The 13,751-nt window shown below is 41.9% G+C and overlaps 1 long non-coding RNA gene across 1 annotated transcript; it reads left to right on the top strand.

Annotated features, from left to right (window-relative positions):
• Positions 1 to 951: 951 nt before the first annotated feature.
• Positions 952 to 10,590, top strand: LOC118763635. Its single transcript, XR_004999399.1, has 3 exons — positions 952 to 1,090; positions 1,351 to 1,353; positions 10,578 to 10,590. It is a non-coding gene; the product is annotated as an uncharacterized LOC118763635 (long non-coding RNA).
• Positions 10,591 to 13,751: the final 3,161 nt, after the last annotated feature.

A 13,751-nucleotide genomic window follows, 5' to 3' on the forward strand; every position in this document is an offset into this window, starting at 1 on the left:
CTATTGCATTTCTATCTGTTTTAGGGTTAGGATTAGGGGTGGGGGAAGGGTATCTTTTTTTCTTCTCAAATGTAAATAAACCCAATCTGTTTCTTAAACGAAGGACAGAATGTTTTTTTTTACCTCAATAGACGTAATTGATTGGTTGAAATTGCATAAATTGAAGAAAAAAGAACCAACTAATATCTTACAAACTAGAGAATTTTCTCAATAAAGCCAAGAGAAAAAGATGTTTTATAAACACATTCTACCAGTATACGAAGTTTAAAATTTTTTAGTTACCTAGAAATTTTCGTTCAAACCGAAAAGATCCTATTATTATTATTATTATTATTATTATTATTATTATTATTATTATTATTATTATTATCATTATTATTATTATTATTATTATTATTATTATCATATGTTTGACTTTTGCTTTACATTTGTACAAATTGGCTCCAACTTTCACCCAGAGACCTCAAGAGACGACAAGTTGGAAATTCATGTTGGTGTTATGCCTAGGGTGCCATATATTTGGTTTTGTACTTAGTGTTGTACTAGTGAATGTTTAAGAAACCATAAGAAAATTATGTTTGTTTTAAAACTTGATATTACATTGAAAGTATTCTGCGTAGGATATATCGCATTTCCATCTGTGATTCGCTTTATAAACGGAATGAAAATGTATCTTTTTTAAAGCAAATTGTGACAGGTGATGAGAAATGGATTATCTACCAAAATGTTCAGTGAAAGCGATCCTGGAGTAAGCGATATGAGCCACCCTTAGCCACCCCAAAAGCGGGTCTTCACCCTAAAATTGTCTTGCTTTGTGTCTGGTGGGATTGGAAAGGAATTCTGTACTATGAGCTTCTCCTAATGTGGGATGACGTCAGCAGCTGGGGAGCTGACCGGAACTTGGGGCTGACCGGAAGAGGAAGGGGCAGGCAAGGGAGCATTGGGCTTTTTCGATCGGGGTAGCCAACAGGGCTGGACGTGTGAGCGCTTCGACAAGATAAGGGAAAAGCAGCTGATATTTTTAGCGTTCGGGTCGGGCCTCGTGGAAGGGTGCGTTACCACCGGAGAGGTCTGCGTCGACGAAGAAAAGGTAGGTGTCTTTACTTCAAATCTCCCGCATACACTACAATCTATTTCGGCACTCCACATAAGACGTCACCACGATAGCAGCTAAGATCAGGATCGCCAGCGACGTTATCAGACCCTTTAATGGTGAGGGCAATGTAGTGACCTGGATGCGTAAAATCAGGCTTGTGGCGAGACTGCAAGGCATTAGCGACGTGGCTAGCCTTATGGCACTATATTTGGAAGGGAGCGCTTTGACTCTATATCTTGAGATGGAGGAAGAAGAACGTCTGAGCGAGGAGAAGATTGAGCAGCAATGTAGAGATAGTGGTGCGAGGCGCGACGCTAAGGCTGCAAGTAATTGCGGTTGAACGCGTGATAGACGGGGTTGATGGGGTGATGAGGATGGACGCCATCAACCGCCTCGGTGGCGTCAGTATTGTAGATGAGATCACGTTCGGAAGCGTGGGGGCGTCGTGCGCTGTTAGTCAGGATCGCCAGAGAAGCAGAGTCCCGTGAGAGACTGCACCGCTTACACCATTGAGGTCAAAGATTTTCAGGCAGCGTTCGATGGTCAGCGGTGGACGATAGAGTGGCGATGTAAAGACGAGCCCCCGATGCTGAAAAACAGGGTGAGCTGCTACCAGCACACCCTGAAAGGTCACGCCAAGGTCGAATTTGAAGACGAGGTAGAGAGGTGGGTCGAGGAAGGAGTGGGCGGAGTGCTACCTCTGATGGCGGTGGTGCAGCCGACGGAGGGAAAAGTCAGCCCGGTGCTGGACTTTAGAGAGCTAAACGAGCATATATCGTGCCACACGGGAGGCGAGGCGATGGACGTTTATGGCGAGACGTTACGTGTGTGGATACAGTCGACCAAGGCAGCGACGATTGTCGACTTGAAATTGGCATACTTGCAGCTCCATGTGAGCGACAAATTGTAGCGATATCAGCTGGTGCGGTACAAGGGCCAGACGTACTGTTTAACCAGGCTGGGTTTCGGACTGAATTCTGCTCCGAAGATCATGGCGGTAGTGCTTAAGTCCATCCTAGGGAAAGCGGACAAGATTAGAAAGGCACCAGTTCCTACATAGACGTCATTTTGGTGGACGAAACTGTAGTGCCTGCCAACGAGGTAGTGAGACATCTGGAGAAGTTTGGACTGATTGCGAAGCCATCGTAGTCGATGGAAGGGGGAGCTGCATTGGGGCTGAAGCTGCGAAGAGATAGATCGGGTGAGTTCCAGCGTCAGCAGGAGAGAGCTGTTCTCGGTGTGTGGGAAGTTGGTCGGTCACTACCCAATTTCTGGATGGCTGGGCACAGCGTGCAGTTACACCAAGAGACGAGGAGAGGGGGAGAGTTGGGGCGACAAGGTGAGAGAAGGGACAGTGGCAATGATGCAGGAAATCCTAGAGAGGACGAGAGCGGAAGACCTGATCAGGAGGAACTGGTATGTGCCCAAGACGGAATGCGGGACTGTCTGGTGTGATGCTAGCAGTATAGTGATAGGGGTTGTGTTGGAGATTGAAGGTGCTGAGGTGGAGGACGCAGCCTTGCTTCGGAAAGCAGATGACTTTAACTACATCAATGTCGCTGAATTAGATGCGGTGCTGAGGGGGGTGAACTTGGCCCTGAAATGGGGGCTGTGCTCAATCAAAATCTGGACTTTTTTGGCCACTGTGCTTGGCTGGGTAGGATCAGGGATCACCGGTGAGAGGAGAGTTCAGACGAAAGGTGCCTTGGAGATGTTGGTGAAGTGCCATCTAGGAGTTCTAGGAGAATTGATTGCTGAGTTCAGACTGAAGCCGAACATGGTTTTCATGCCTTCGGAGAGAAACAGGGCAGACGCCCTGACCAAGGTGAAAAGGGCATGGTTGGAGGATCTGGAGAAGGCACAGAAAGGGATAGCTGCAGTGTGTCGGTTGGAAGACTCTGAACTGAAGAGACTGCACACTATGCATCACTTGGTTGTGGACAGGACCCTGTATCTCGCGAAGAAGATTGATGCTGATGTCACTAGGAGAAGAATCCGGAAAGTGGTCGGGAGCTGCGACAGGTGTCAGTCCATTGACCCTGTTCCGTGTGGGAATGAGCAAGGAAACCTTTCGGTGGAGCACAACTGGAAGAGGTTAGCTGTGGATGTGATGCACTACTATCAGGGAATGTATCTCTCTATGGTTGACTGCAGGCCAGGCTGGCTGGCCATTTGGAGGGAGTTGAGAACGGGCATTGCTGACGAGATTGCGCAGATTTTGAACGGGATATTTTTAGAGGGGGTTCCCGTGGCAGAACTGCTAATGGACAATGGGGTGGCATTTCGTTTGGAAGCGTTGAGGGAAAAGCTTGACCAGAGCAAAGTGTGTCGCTTGTTCAGAGCAGTGTATAGGCCGAGCAGTAATGGAATCATAGAGAGGCACCATCGGACAGTCAAGGCCATAGTGGAAAGAGGTCACATTTCGCCGCTGGAAGCAGTTTTCTGGTACAACATGTCTACCCGATCCAGACAAGCTGAAGAATCTGTGCCACACAGAGTGGTATTTAAATATGAATGGAGGCATCCGAGTAAAGTGCCAGAGTGTCACGAGGAAGAGAAGGGACCCACTTGCGTGAAAATAGGAGGGGAAGTCTGGGTTAAGCCACCGAAGGCGCACTGTATGTCTCAATGGAGCAGAGGAACAGTGATGGTGGTCAATTCCAGAAACAACATCTCCGTGGATGGAATGCCGCGACATGTCTTGGACCTTTGCAGGATTGTTACTTCGTCGGATGACGATTGTGGAGAGGAGGAGAATGAGACGCCTAGCCTGAGAAGATCTCGACATGCAAGGCACCCTCCTGGTTGAATGGAAGGGTGTGTTACTACTGGAGAGGTCTGCATCAACAAAGAGAAGGTAGGTGTCTTTACTTCAAATCTCCCGCATACACTACAATCTATTTCTAAGTAACTAGACAATTAATTTTGAGAAATACTGCACACAACTGGATGAGTTAAAAATAGCAATTCAAGAGAAACGTCCAGAATTGGCCAACAGGAAGGGTGTTATTTTCCAACATGATAATGCAAGACTGCACGTTTCTTTGGGAACCAGCCAAAAATTGCTGCAGCTCAGCTGGGATATGTTAACCCACCCTCCATATTCACCAGATATTGCTCCTTTGAATTTCCACTTATTCAGGTCTCTGCAGAATAGTCTTAATGGTAAAAATTTCAATTCCTTGGATGATGTAAAAAGATACCGTGATGAATTCTTTGCCACGAAACTACCTCAATTCTGGGAAGAGGGTATTTTCAAGCTAAAGGAAAGATGGAGAATAATTGTGCAACAAAATGGTTCATATTTGGTTGATTAAAAATGTAATGGCAAGTATTTATCAACCTTTTTTCTTTCCTTTAAAAACCAGCACAAACTTCCCGGACACCCCAATATATAAGGAATGACTAAATGAATAAGATGTCTCCAGCTCAGGAAGAAACAATATGAATGAGAGTCTGTTCTTAAGAGAACAAGAAAAGAGTAACTATGCAAATTAGATAGCTACAATTAAGGTTCAAATATGATTCATGATACAAAGCAGCCCAATACATAAGTAAAATTTTCTATTTAAGAAGAAGTGTATCTGGATGAGGTCATTGCTATGAAACAAATAAGTGAGATCCTGCTACTAAAGAAAAAAAATATGTAAATGAAATTTCTAGCTACTAAGATAGAATAAATGAAACTGGATTCTTGCAATTTACACAGCAACTTTATAATTGAAAAATCTACTATGCAGTGAAAAACATGTTACTAAGAGACAAAACTGTAAATCTGAGGTCTGTGCTATTTTTGGAGTTTCTATAGGAATTTTATTGCAACTAAAGAAAATAACAATATAAACAAGAATTGTTTTTCTATAAGAGCTTGCCATTAAGAGGTATGTAACTATTTAAAAAGGGGCACTGTTCCTTGGAGAGCAGATATGTAAATAAGATAACTGCAATTAAAAAGCAACTATGCCCATGACTATACAAATTAGATCTTTGTGACAAGGAAAGTGCTATTGAGAATTCTAGTTTTAAGAAGACAAATATGCAAATGAGATCCCTTGCATTTAGAGAATAAAATATACAAAAGTAAGTCTCTGTTACTAAGAGAAGTATTCAAAAGAGATCACATAAGATCTCTACTATTAATATTGGTTTCAAAATTTGGCACAAGGTCAGCAATAAGTACTCAGCTGATACTTATTTTATTGACCCCAAAAGAATGAAAGGTAAAGTTGACTTCAATGGAATTTGAACTCAGAACATCACCAAACACTTTGATGGGCATGCTAGCAATTTTGCCAGCTCACCACCCTGTCTCTGCTATTAATATTGCAATAATACAAATTAGACGCCTGCAACCAGAAAAGCAATTATGTCAAATGAGTTATCTAAATGACACCCCTGCTTGTTAGTGAATATATATGCAAATGAGATCCTTGTAAATAAGAAAGAAGGCAAAGAAGATCCTTGCCAGCAAGAGAGACACTATAAAAATGAAGGAACATTTGAGGGATAGGACAGATAGCATGTAGGATGTGATGGAATAGGATGAGATGGTATGGGAAGAGAGAAAGTATGATGTGAGAGAGAGGGAGAGAAAGAGAGAGAAGCAGACAGACAGATAGAATGGTAATATAGGAAATATATAGTTGGAATGGACAAGATATTATTGGAGAGCATGCATGATAGGATATGAAGATTGCAGAGGATAGCTGTGATAGAAGAGGATGAAATGGGATGGGATTCGATGGGATATTCTGGAATATACTGAGTGAAGTTTAGTCAATTGTTGATGTGCAGTTAATTTCATTGATTCTCTTATTATATCAGTACATTCAGCGACCCTTAAAGTTTAAATAAAAGCAAATTGACTCGAATGGGATATGGATTTGGAAGTTGGAGAGAAGGAAACTACTTATAGTTTCATTATGTCGAGTGTTTTTGGTTAGTTTTTACTTGGCTGCATTCGATATTTAAGATGTACAGAATCCCAGTTTGATCACCTTTTTTGTCTTGGACAAAAGATTTATTCTAAAAGATCTGAGCAATTTATCTCTTTCCTTGACATGAAAGTGAGATTTTAGTTTAATTTCGTTCTGTGTTAATTGTTATTATCGTTGTTGATGTGTGCGCTGGTATGGTTTTGCCGTCGTGTTCAAAATTTACACATTCAACACACGTTAGAAGACATGGAGTGAGTAATGGCTCAAGGGAAATAATTCGGAAATTAAATATATAATACCTGTTAAAGAGTTCTAACGTTGGTCCACGGCAGTAATGGAGGGGAGATAACTCGGGAAGATTGTTGACAGTATATGAATGAAAGCGGTTACAGATGGAGAGAGACAGTCAGATAATAGAAAGAGATATTAACAGTGAAATAGTAGAGAAATAAAGTGAAAGAAAATGTGAAAATAAAGGGATAATTAGTTAAAGAAATAAAGAAGAAAAGAGAAAAATAATACTGAGACTGGAAAGGGTTAAGGGGGGGGAGGTCTACCTAGTAAAATAACAGAACAAGGGAGGCAATCCAGGAAGATTAATTAGTAGGATCATACATAAATATTCATCATGATCATTTCGTGAACATCGCGAAGCGATGAGTACTTTTCCCAAACGTCATTTGTGATTATGTGACCTCTGATGGCTATGAAGTCCGATTCTGGAGAGGCAGATATGTCCGCAGGTGGAGCATGTAAAGCCTTGCTGCTGTTGACTTCCAGGGTTCTGCACGTGCCACCGGGCGCGGCGTGCCCCTTCACTCTGCAGTAGATCTTCTTGGAGTTTGCTGGTGCCAGTCTTGTAAGCATCGTGCCAGCTAGCGCGATCTGCAGCCATTGATTCGAGGCTGTCGGGAGGGATATAACACTTTTTCAGTGTTGCCTTTAGGTGATCTCTAAAGCGCTTGTTGCTGGCCACCGACAGAACGTCTTCTATCTTCATGTTCGCCGCACATAACAAGGCGGAGCAATCGACTTGAAGGCATTCGAATGACATGCCCTGACCATCTGAGTTGGCGGTTAACGACAGTTACCTCCAATGGCTGGCTGTTTGTTCGGCCCTGTATCTCAGCATGAGGGATCCTGTTCCACCAGTGTAAGTCAAGGAGTTGTTGAAGGCCAGGAACCATTCGAGCATCTTAATATGGCGCCGGTAAGGCACCCAAGACTCGTAGCCATATATCAGGATTGAGACACAAACAGCATTGTAGACCGCCACTCTTGTTCTGATGTTGATGTTTTTGTTGAGAAGGAGGCGGGTACTTAGCCGACCAAACGCAGCAGAGGCAAGATGAATATGGCGCTGAATATCGTCTGTCAGATCGAGGACTGAGCCAAGGTACGTGAATTGGTTAACATTAGCAATTGTCGCATCTTCAACATGGAAGGAGCATGGGTTGGTGTCGGAAGCACAAGGCTGTTGGAGGATTTCCGTCTTCTTGGTATTGATGACTAGGCCAGCATGGTTGTATGCATCTGACATGTGGTCCAAGAGCCTTTGAACGCCAGCAGAGCTATGGCTGACAAGTGCCGTATCATCCGCATATTGCAACTTGAAGATGTGTTGAGATGACGTCTTTGTTACAAATTTCAGGTGTCCCAGATTGAAAATACTACCATCTGGCCGGTACATGATAGTTATTGCATCTTTCAGTTTGGATGAATGCCTGACGTGGAGGGCTACGGCTGCATGTAGAAGTTGAAGATGACCGGGGTAAATACGCATTCTTGCTTGACACCGTCTTGAACCGAAAAGAATCAGTCGACTCTGGCCATCATTCCATTGTGAAAGTCCTTTGGAATGGCAAGACCTTACCAGCAACCGAAAGCAAAGAGATGCCTCGGCTATTTTCCACAGACTACTCTGTCACCTTTGTTTTTGTATATGAAAGCATGAAAGCGGGCTTAGAGGAACCGGCCGCCATACCTCAAGATCTCAGCTGGCAGATGTTCAATGCTGGATATCTTGTTCAACGTGAGGTCATTTATCGCAGATTCAATTTATCCAAAGGTTGGTGTATCATGTACACAAACGATGGGTGTAGTGAGGAGATGTTGTCGAGAAAAGAAGGGTCTATGGGGTTTCTACAGTTGAAATGCCATCTCGGTCCTTGATGAGTGATGTGAATCATCATTCCATATGGGGCAGAAGGATCCTCTAATTGTAGTCTTTATGGATTCGTAAAAAGCTTGGATGTTGCTTGTGTCAGCATGGCCTTGTATTTCTTGTGCTTTAGTCTTCGACCAGTTGTTCTGCATGGTTCTAAGTTTTCGCTGGACCTCAGAGCGGAGGCTTGCCCAAAGTCTGTGGTTGGCTGCTGTTGGTTGACAGAGATGTCTCTGTGTGCAGCATTCATCTCACGTAGGAGTGAGTAGTTGATGACGTCTATTCAGAACACCAAATATATCTTTGGCAGCATTAATGATAATAATGGTTGCTAGAGTGTCCCACTCTGACGTCAAAGTTTGTCTATCAGTTGGTCCAGGCTCAGCATCAGGGAGTTCGGCAAACTTTTGTTCCAGTGTTAGTGCCAGTTTCTGGCGGGATTCACGCGACTGCAGAGTTACAACATTTAGCATCTACTTCAGATTTTGCTTATGGATAGGAGGACGAATTTGCAAGTGAAGCCGGCATCGGACCAAACGATGGTTAGTCCAGCAGTTGGCACCATGCATAACTCTGGTGATTTTCATATCCTGCAGGTCTGTGTGATGGCATAGTCAGTCAATCAAGTGCCATTGCTTGGACCTGGGGTGCATCCTCGTTGTTTTGTGTTTCTCAGCAAGTTGGAACATTGAGTTTGTGATGTAAAGGGAAAATTCAGAATGAAGTTCGAGGAGGCGAAGGTGGTTTGAATTGGTGTTTCCAATGCTGTGCCAACCGAGAATACCATGTTAAATGTGATGGTTTGATCCCACTCCTGCGTTAAAGTTGCCTAAAAGCAAGAGTTTGTCTTCATGTGGAATGTGCTGCAGAGCAGCATACAGGGAAGTGTAGAAGGCATCTTTGTCCTCTTTGGCTGATGTGAGAGTTGGTGCATGAGCACTAAGCAGTGTGGCCCAATGGCCATGGGTTAGTGGGATGTGCATCGTCATGAGCCATTCACTGATGCCAACTGGTGACTCAGCGATGGAACCAAAGCTGATCTGACAGCAAAAGCAATGCCATGCATGCGTGGGGAGCCAGCAGGGTGACCTTTCCAGAAGAAAGTGTATCCTTCGCCTACCTCCGTAAGTGACTTCTCCTCAAGGAAGTGAGTTTCACTGAGGGTGGCAACGTCGATGTTGTAGCATAGGAGTTCCACCGCAACAAAGGCAGTGCGGTGATTGGGAGGGAGGTATTAGTGTTATCCAGTAAAGTTCAGAATTCCAGGTTGCAACATTCAGGGGTTAAATTTTACTTTTAATGTTTCAACTGCATTTGAAAGACATTCCGACGGATGCAGTTGTCCATCCAGATTAGGTGTGTGAGCAGGCGTTTTTTAGGCCACATTTTCTAGGCCTTTCCTCATCTTGAGATGTGTAGCGCATCCTTAAACAAGGCTGCTCAGTCATCTCAGTAGGATCGATTGTCTCGGCTACTCGTCCAGGAAGCAAACGACCATCTTGCTGAGACCGCCTGTGTGCAAGCGCAGAACTAAGGGCTTGCAGCCAGCCTAAGCCTGCCCCTGCCATTCGGCACTCATCACGATGGGACTTCGAAACAATCGTAGACGATGTAGGAAACGATTGCTCTAGGAAGTTTATAGTGGAGAAACGGTTGCACAATCCGTGACCCACTAACTGGCACTGCATGGAGTTATCCAATAACATGGAGTAAACCAAGATGGCTGGTTCCATACAGCGCTACAACATCATACTGCAGACCCTGAGTCTAGGGAAGCATCACACGGATTTTAGATTGGTGTTATCATCATCTAGGGAATATGCCCGTTTGTAGCTAAAGTACTTCCCTGTCTTGAATAGTTTTATGTTCAGAGTTGTCCTTCTCCTAGTCCTAACAGGTGCTCACTTTGGACCAGGACGAACCTGGGAGCAATGACAAATTAAGAGTTAGCCCCACTTTCCTCAATGCAAAACCCATCGCCATCGATGCAGTTTCAGATCTTGTCCTGGATCATTTGTTGGATGGCCGTTGACAGTTCATGAGTTCCTCCGCCTTATAACAGGTCTTATTTTTCATTCCATAAGGTGTCCAACAACCACCCTCCTCACTAAGCAAGCTTGGTGGGGTTGCCAGTTTAGTTGCCGATGACCCGACCATGCAACAGGTTGTACAGTATTACGTGTTGCCAGTAGTACACAAGAGCGACCTGACACAAATAAGTACTACTATTTATAGAGATTATAGTAACAAAGATCAGATTGAGCAAGACATAAGATATCTAAGTTGCTAAGACAGGTTTCAGCTTTCATCTTTAGTAAATTTGCTTTGAACATTACATATCTCATTTCAGAGCTTTCGTATCTCGATAAGAAAGTGATAGCAAGTATGACTGAAAAAAGTGAGCAAAAAGAAAAGGACTCATGGTGAGATTACTGATTATAAAAGGTAATAAGAATGAAAACATAAAATAAGGAGGCTGAGATTGATCAGAGAAACAAACACCACAACATGTGGACTCCAGCAGTAGAAAACAGCACCTAAATATCGAATTCTGCAAGCCAGAAAGCCAAACTACTTGAAGTTGGCAGTGATTGTTATTAGCTGGGAAAGTGCAAAAAGTTTTTTTTGAAATGAAATAAAATAAAAAAAAAATCCTATGTATTTAAATGGTAATTGTAAAATCCGAACTTTTGTAAATTACTTTTGATTTATTTCAACTTTTAATAAGCTAAAATATAAGAATTACAAGACAATAGGATTTAAGAAATTCTGTAAATTAGTTTTCACTAACCTGTACAGATGGTCCATATACCGGGATCTGGACAAAAGAGACCCCTAGGACAAAACCCCCTTGGACAAAAGTTCCCAGTACAAAATACCCCTCAAAAATTTAAATAAAAAAAACAGGCACAGGAGTGGCTATGTGGTAAGTAGCTTGCTTACCAACCACATGGTTCTGGGTTCATTCCCACTGCGTGGCACCTTGGGCAAGTGTCTTCTACTATAGCCTCGGGCCGACCAAAGCCTTGTATATATGTATGTGTGTGTCTATGTTTGTCCCCCCAACATCGCTTGACGCTGGTGTGTTTACGTCCCCGCAACTTAGTAGTTCAGCAAAAGAGACCAATAGAATAAGTACTAGGCTTCCAAAGAATAAGTCCTGGAGTATATATACATATATACGACGGGCTTCTTTTAGTTTCCGTCTACCAAATCCACTCACAAGGCTTTGGTCGGCCCACAGCTATAGTAGAAGACACTTGCCCAAGGTGCCACACAGTGGGACTGAACCTGGAACCATGTGGTTCGCAAGCAAGCTACTTACCACACAGCCACTCTTACGTCTATGTTAGTAAACAAAATATTCAATCGAAAAGCATTGTCAAATCTATATCCCTCACAATGGTATATTCCATGTGTTTCAATTATTTTCCTCATTTTTAGAATAATTTTAAAGTTTGAAAATGAAAATAAATCAAACTTAACATCAATAATAGAATAACAGAACACAAGTCTCTTTACTACTCAATGTACATATTTTCTAAATTCTAACAAATGGGAAAGCATTTACTTCAAGAAATGTGTAGAAACATAAAAACGATTAGTACATCAGTGTTATGATTCCATTAAACTTTCAATGACCAGGAAAAGTTCAAAAGGTCAACTTATTCTTATTAATCTGTAAGTGCTGAGAGAAAAAAACAAAAGACTTTAAACATATATTTTAAAATGACTGAAACAAGTAAAAAGATTTTTAGAAAATATAAAAAACGACGGGGTTATTTAAAAATTTCAAGAGATTTGGCTGTTATTTCTAGCATGTAGAGATACCTTCTAAGGTTAACTTCATGTGCTGGTTGAAAATCATTAAAAAAATTCTGGAGTCATTAGATTCAACTAAAAATTCTTCAAGGTGGTGCCTCAGTATGGCCTCAGTCTAATGACTGAAAGTAAAAAGTGAAAAAAATGAAAAAAATAATCGAAAAATATAACTGTGGGGCTTTTATTGGTGGGGCTTTTGTCCACTTTCACACTTTAACTATGGGGTTCTGGTCCAAGGGGCTTTTGTCTGTGGGACTTTTGTCCAAGGGGGCTTTTGTCCGACACTCCCATATACTCTATGTCACATACATCCCTAAAATAGTTACACCACTTATTCTTTTTTTTGATAAAACAACATTGTATTTTTATCTATACTTAAATATATATACATAAGTTTATATTTCTTTATTCTCTTTTTCTCACTCCTTTGCACACACTGATGCACACACCATCTATTCTTTCATCTCTAACCTGTCAACAATCTTCCCAAGTTACTCTCCTTAATTTACTGCTATGATCCAACGTTAAAACTCATTTCCTGAGTTTTATACATTTGCAATCTGAATTCTCTCTCTTCACTCATTGCTTTACTCACTTTCACCACCTTCATATTCAGGTAGTAAAACTCGACTGCAAAACCCAAAACTATAGCAACAGCAACAACAACAATACCAATTAGCATAGAACAGATGAAAATTTAAAGTTCTATCTTCAAAATTCCAGAAATATATTGCTGAAAGATGAAGTTTATATCTTTACATTAATAACATATTTTTACAGGAAGAAAAGAAAGGAAGAGCATTAAAAGAATAAAAGATCGTACCATTAAAAAAAAACAAACTAAAAATGAGCTGGCTGGCATATATATAAACGTGAGGGCACATGGCTCAGTGGTCAGAGTGTTAGACTCACAATCATGAGGTTATGAGTTTGATTTCCAGACCGGGCTGTGTGTTGTGTTCTTGTGCAAGACACTTTGTTTCACATTGCTCCAGTTCACTAAGCTGTAGAAATGAGTTGCAACATCACTGGTACCAAGCTGTACCAGCCTTTGCCTTTCGCTTGGAGAGGAGATGCTGGTCTGCATGGGTGACTGCCAGCATGTATACTTATGTGCAAATATACACATATGCTTCAGTAAGCATCAGGAGGTAAGGATGTCTGTTCCCACAGTACCAGTGCTAGTACCTTTGGGATACTAGAATGGGGATTTGTAGAGATCAGCACCTTGGACTTCAGGACTAGGAAATTATTAATGTCTATTGGCAATTTCCACACCAATGATAACAAAAGCTTGAGTGCTGTATTGTGTTATTGAGTGCTGTATTGTGTTATTTAGACAACACCTACTTGAGTGCTGTATTGTGTTATTTAGACAACACCTACTTGAGTGCTGTATTGTGTTATTTAGACAACACCTACTTGAGTGCTGTATTGTGTTATTTAAACAACACCTACTTGAGTGCTGTATTGTGTTATTTAGACAACACCTACTTGAATGCTGTATTGTGTTACTTAGACAACACCTACTGAATAGTAAAATCAGAAATGAGTACATGATGTAAGTACTCAACAGCAAAAATGATAACATCATACAATTAGGCAAATAACTCCTGAATAGGTACACTGGGTATACTACTGTTACATGTGAACCAAAGAACTTATACCAGCAAAGCGTTATGAATGGGTACATATATCACAAGCTAGAGAATACCAGCAGTTTTAATAGACC

This window comes from Octopus sinensis, linkage group LG5, assembly GCF_006345805.1.
Source record: "Octopus sinensis linkage group LG5, ASM634580v1, whole genome shotgun sequence".
NCBI classification, from domain to species: domain Eukaryota; kingdom Metazoa; phylum Mollusca; class Cephalopoda; order Octopoda; family Octopodidae; genus Octopus; species Octopus sinensis.